Raw genomic sequence first — 6,000 nt, forward strand, 5'->3', positions numbered from 1 at the left:
TTGATGCTCGTGGAATTTTTGTGAACCTTACAAGGCACAGATGATGTTTTCTGGAAAGTTTCGAGTACATCGAAAATGAAAATGTAAAATCAATTATGTAATTAAATAATACACTTGGTTTATTATGAAATGGAATGCATTAAGTTGAAACAGAGATTGTAGTTAACAATGGTTAAGTTGTTAAGGAAGGATGTACATCATTGCATATTAGTAATATGAACTAATTTAGTAGTACCTACCCGTTAAGATTCACACGTAATAGCTTAGTACGAAAAGATTTATTTTGATTTCAAAATTCATATATATTAAATATACATAAAATTTCTTCAGGGGAAATGAGTTAATACTTCATCGGTTATTGTTGTTGGTATTTCTTGGTAACTACGGTGCGTATGACGTTGATGCTCGTGGAACAGATTGTGAAGTTGAGGTTTGCGATGCGGTTATTATTGGTGGTGGTAATGGTACTGTTGGTGTTGTTGTCGGTGGTACTGTTGATGCCAGTGATGCTGCTGGTGCTTGTAACCTTTGCACCATATTCTCCAAAGCCACTACCCGAGCGCGAAGGTCGTTGACTTCTTCTATTACACTGGGATGATTGTTGGTTCGAACGAGCAGATGAATAAGATTTAGAATTTGAGATAGTATATTATTGTGACGAGATACTCTTGAAATGAGAGAGAAAATGGTGTCTCGAACAGGTTCGCCGGTAAGTGCTTCAGGTTCTTCCCCAAGAGGGAAATGTGGTGGATGGAAGGGATCACCTTCTTCTTGTCTCTAATGACAAAGCAGGCTATGAACCCATCCCCAATTCATCTAGAATAGGTGATGGCTGATTGGATGATCCATTCCGGTTACACTGTCTTCGGAGTTCAGGTGAATATCCATATCGGTATAGCTGTCGGAGTTTAAAGAATTTGAACTAGATACGGGATCCATCTTGTATAATTAGAGAGATGATTTTTGATATGAAATAGATTATAGAATTTAGATTGGTACTCTTCAATACATAAATTACATATGTATATCTAATACCAAAATTTCATAAATCACGGAGGAATTTTCGAAAGATGTCAGGAAAAGTTTACAGTAATAGATACGCTAAGATATGAATTTTGTCTATGCACTATTCATGCAATAACTGCAGGCAAACGTGTCTAGACTTAAGAATGATAAGCATGTAATTTCTAACAAGAAATGATAAGCAAAACTCGGCAAAAAACAGATACGGTCATAGTCCAGACTCACTAATGCATCATAACAATTACCAGTTAAACACACTAATGCAAATTCTAGTTCCCTATGACCTCAAGTTCTGATACCAACTGTGACGATCGCTGCAAATCCACTTGGACGAACACGTCATTCATCGATTTCATTGCGAGGCATTTGACCTCTATATGATACGTTTTGTAAACATTGCATTCTTTTGAAAAGGCACACCATAAATGAAAATTTAAATCAAAGGTTTTCGACATCTGATGATTTCTACATATAGACAATCACTGTAATATAATAGTTTACAATAATACTTCTGTTGACAATGCAGTCAAAATAAGATAGATGGTGATGATTTGTGAATGCAACGTTTTCTCGAATAAAGCATGTATGACTCCATGCACATATCTTGTATAAAATATAAGCAAACAGCGGAAGACTTCTAAGGAACCTGAGAATAAACATGCTAATAAGTGTCAACACAAAGGTTGGTGAGTTCATAGTTTTAATGTTTTGTATAATCTGTATATAAAGGTGGATCACAAGATTTCAGTTGTTTCATCCAGAAACGTTTATCAAAATATCTACAAGATTGAGTACCCTGGTAACTAAACTTTAACGTCTATATAATAAGTACTCCTGTTTTAACATACATGCAACTAACATGTACAATACACACAAACCAACGTGTACTAAACTCAAATAACATACATCTGTTTTATAGTTCAGGCTAGGGTTTCTATACCTGGAACAGATGGGGATGTCAAGCCCTATTGATCCATATACAACTATTCGCGCCCACCAGTTCTTATAACTGGCAGCTACTAGTTACCAAAGCTAAGGGATTTTCGGTTCAAACTCGGTGTAGAATTTAGTATGTACTTGTATCCATTGCGTTTAAAATAAAGTGCATGTATTCTCAGCCCAAAAATATAGATTGCAAAAGCAATTAAAAAGGGAGCAAATGAAACTCACCTTAGCAGCACATAAAGTCGTTCACCGAAATGTGACCGAAACTCGGAATACCAAATAACCGTATATCTCAACCTAGAGAACATATGTTGGTCAATAAATGTCTATCAAGCTAGGTCAGGTCATAGTGTATCACAATCCTATGCTCGATACCGACATACAAAAGTTATCAAAAAGTCGTTTCAAAAAGTCAATCTGACTCAATACTATTGTTGAATGATCATGGCAATTGAAACATTCTAACATTTCACATAGTTTCCCAATTCTTGTAAAATTAAAATATAGTTTTTATAAGGCTTTAAAATATGATAAAACAATCAATTTTGACAATTGCTCAACAAGACGAGACGTGCCTTATATAGAAATTCATTTACTCGATTAGTAATATTTGAAAATCCAAATTATCAATCTTATAAACAAGTTGTTTAAATATCAATTGCAGATTCAAAAGCAATTCAAATAATGTCAATCATAATTCAGTTGACCATATCTTTAAATTCGTTCATCGAAATTACGCGATTTCTAAATGAAAAGTTATTGAATTTTCGCCAGCTTTTCAAAAATATGCATATCATATACCTTTTATCAATAATTTATGTATTTAATTCGTGATTCATCATAAACTATTTAACGACGAAATTTAGCATACAAGCATGCATAAACATATATACTCGAGCACTAGACATGGATACACTTTTAATATATAAAAGATAAGATATGAATGCTCACTTATCAATATTGTGATTCAATATTGCAGGAAAGTACGTAGACGCAATGAAGATGATAAACACTAGGTTTGACTTGCGAACAATACCCACGAACATTACCCATAACCTCCATAGTTATAACCCACAGTTTCCTTAGCTCTATCTTGCTCGACAACCATTTTGAAATCATTTGGACATAACCTCGTCGTAGTATTTTATATATAATACTAATAATTATTATACTACTAATAATAATAATAAGATTAATAATAATATTAATCTTAATAATAATAATAATAATAATAATAATACTAATAAAATAAATTAAATAAATATACGGAGTAATATTAGAGAAAGATGGATAGATAGATTCAGCTGGAACCAGATCGAGCTTTTATAGTACCTGACTTGAAACAGTACCCCATGCGATTGCATGGGGTTTAGCCTCCTTGGCCATGCGATCGCATGACTATGGGATCCAGCTCACAATCATTTTGTACACTAGCTTGTCGACATATTATTATAATATAAATATAATATATTTAATTTATATAATTAATTATATATTATATTATATTCACGTGCATAGTTGACTTGTAATTTTTGGTCCGTTGACTCGTACGTTGTTACTCGACTTATGTCCCAGTTCCAGTTTCTCGAATGCATTTTTGTACGCTTAGAAAACTAGTACTTTTCTTTACGCGACGTGTACCTTTATCAAAAATTAAACTTAATCATTGATAAACTATGTCACTCGAAGTGTAGCAAATAGTGATTTTCGAAAATACTGTAGCTTTTAGGGTACTGTAGCAATTCAAAAATACTGTAGCAAATTAGTGTTTTACTGGTTCATCTTAAACGTTTTAGTTAACTTATCTAAATATCAATCGAATCAATAATCGAATGTTACTATCATTTACTAAATAACTTGAAATCATATATATATATATATATATATATATATATATATATATATATATATATATATATATATATATATATATATATATATATATATATATATATATATTGTTCGTGAATCTTCGAGAACAGTCAAAGAATAATTGATTACATGAATATAGTTCCAAAACTTTCGTGACTTAACATTACAGACTTTGCTTATCGTGTCGAAAACATTAAATCATTTAAAGATAAAGTTTAAATTTGGTCAAAAATTTCCGAGTTGTCACAGTACCTACCCGTTAAAGAAATTTCGTCCCGAAATTTAGTTAGGATGGTCATGGATTACAATAAGTATGTTTTCATGACTCATACGAGTTGAAAATTAGAGTTTTATCATCATTGAGTAATATGGATAAAACAATTTGTTTATGTGAAGTGTACGAGTGAAGTTATCACAAAAATAGTGAAATGAGAAAAAGTAAGTTTCTTCTATCTTTTGACGTAGATGGGTTGATTTCCGGAGTTCAAGAGATTTGGAGAAAATCTTCGTAATAAGATTTGATTCTTCGGTAATTAAGGAAATTATAATTCTTTTCGATTTAATGCGATGATCTGTCTCGATTTTCCTGTCTGATATTATACTATAAATCTACCCCTTTCGTTTCTTTATTTTCCACAGCTCATACCTTTTATTCTTTCTCCCTCAATTCTTATTTTAAAGCATTCGTCAATATGCTCCATCCAGTTCTGATTCTTGATATACTTCTAACCTTCATATCCGTCATTCTTCTTTTCCATCTACCGCTAGAAGAATCTATTCACTTCTACTATACTCTTGGTTTTATAGTGTTTTTAGTCCTCCCTTGTCTTTATATTGCTATATTCATCGATATATACGGTTTATAATTTCTGGGTGGTTGTTGGGTTTTATATCTTCCCTTATATTTCGATGTCTCTGCTTCTGTCTTTCCATAATCATTGAAATCCACAGTTAATACTCTCTCCAATTTACTGTGATTTATATTTACTTCCATTGATATTTTGAAGCTTCATGCTTTTGTTTTATCTTCTCGACTTTAAATCAAGCGAATAATGGTCCAGAATTCGTAGGTATGAATTTCGGAATGAACATAATTAATGTTCTAAGAAAGAAACGGTAATAGCACAATCTGACTTGTCAAATTACCAGAATACCTCGAAAAAAGACCGAATCATTAAGAAAATATTTTCTTGATAGTTTAGAGGTTAAATAGAATGAAAGAGTTATGTAACATGGTTCATGATGGGGGTATGATCTGTAAACCTTTATCACGTTCTATTAGAAACTCAGCATGACTTACTGTAATATAATCACGTTGATCAAGTGTCATTATATTATACTAACTCATGCTTCAGTTCCCAACACTACTTCAAAAACATCCATTTTTCAAGATTTTCAGAATTTAGAAACTAAAATAGTTTCTTTTATGATGTAAAATAGATAACGCGAAGAGATACATAATTTCGGATAATAATAGTTATGAAGATATCTTCAGAAATATCGAAGATATTTATAATGAAAGATATAATGATATCTTAGAATTTCTAATATCGAAGGATGATGAAGAAGATTTGTTCGTAACGGTTTTGAGTCAGGAGCAAGGTATTCGTTAATGACTTCAGCAGATACTGAATCATTTGTATTCTTTGAAGGGATATTTAGTCTTTGTGATTTGTCCACAGCCTCCTTCATGATTTGCTCAATCCGTTTTTTAGTACCAAACTTTCTCTTTTTATGTGCTTTTCCAACACACTACTCTTTATCAACAAACTTTCGACTGTTAAAGTCGTTTACAGTTTTTGCTGCTTCATCAGCATTTTTCCAAACTTCGGAGAACTAGTTTCAGATTTTGGGTGTTTTTCAGAAACTTCACATTCGAAGTAAATAAGTCTAGGAGATAGACATTATATGTATATATATAACTGTTGGCGTAGAATTGCTGCGAAATTCGAAATACTGATTGCTAATTCCCGGTAGTTGATATGGCAATTACCGTTACAAGATGTGGATGAGTACATGATATGGTTTCAATGAACAATTATAATGGTTTTTCGAAGAGACTTTAAGTCACAGATTAATGAATTTGCTGGTACATTTACTGTTAATGTGGTGGAACATGAAAGGTTCCCCAGTAACAAAAACGTATATGCCAAAGTTACA

The sequence above is a fragment of the Rutidosis leptorrhynchoides genome, chromosome 2, assembly GCF_046630445.1.
Source record: "Rutidosis leptorrhynchoides isolate AG116_Rl617_1_P2 chromosome 2, CSIRO_AGI_Rlap_v1, whole genome shotgun sequence".
Lineage (NCBI taxonomy): Eukaryota > Viridiplantae > Streptophyta > Magnoliopsida > Asterales > Asteraceae > Rutidosis > Rutidosis leptorrhynchoides.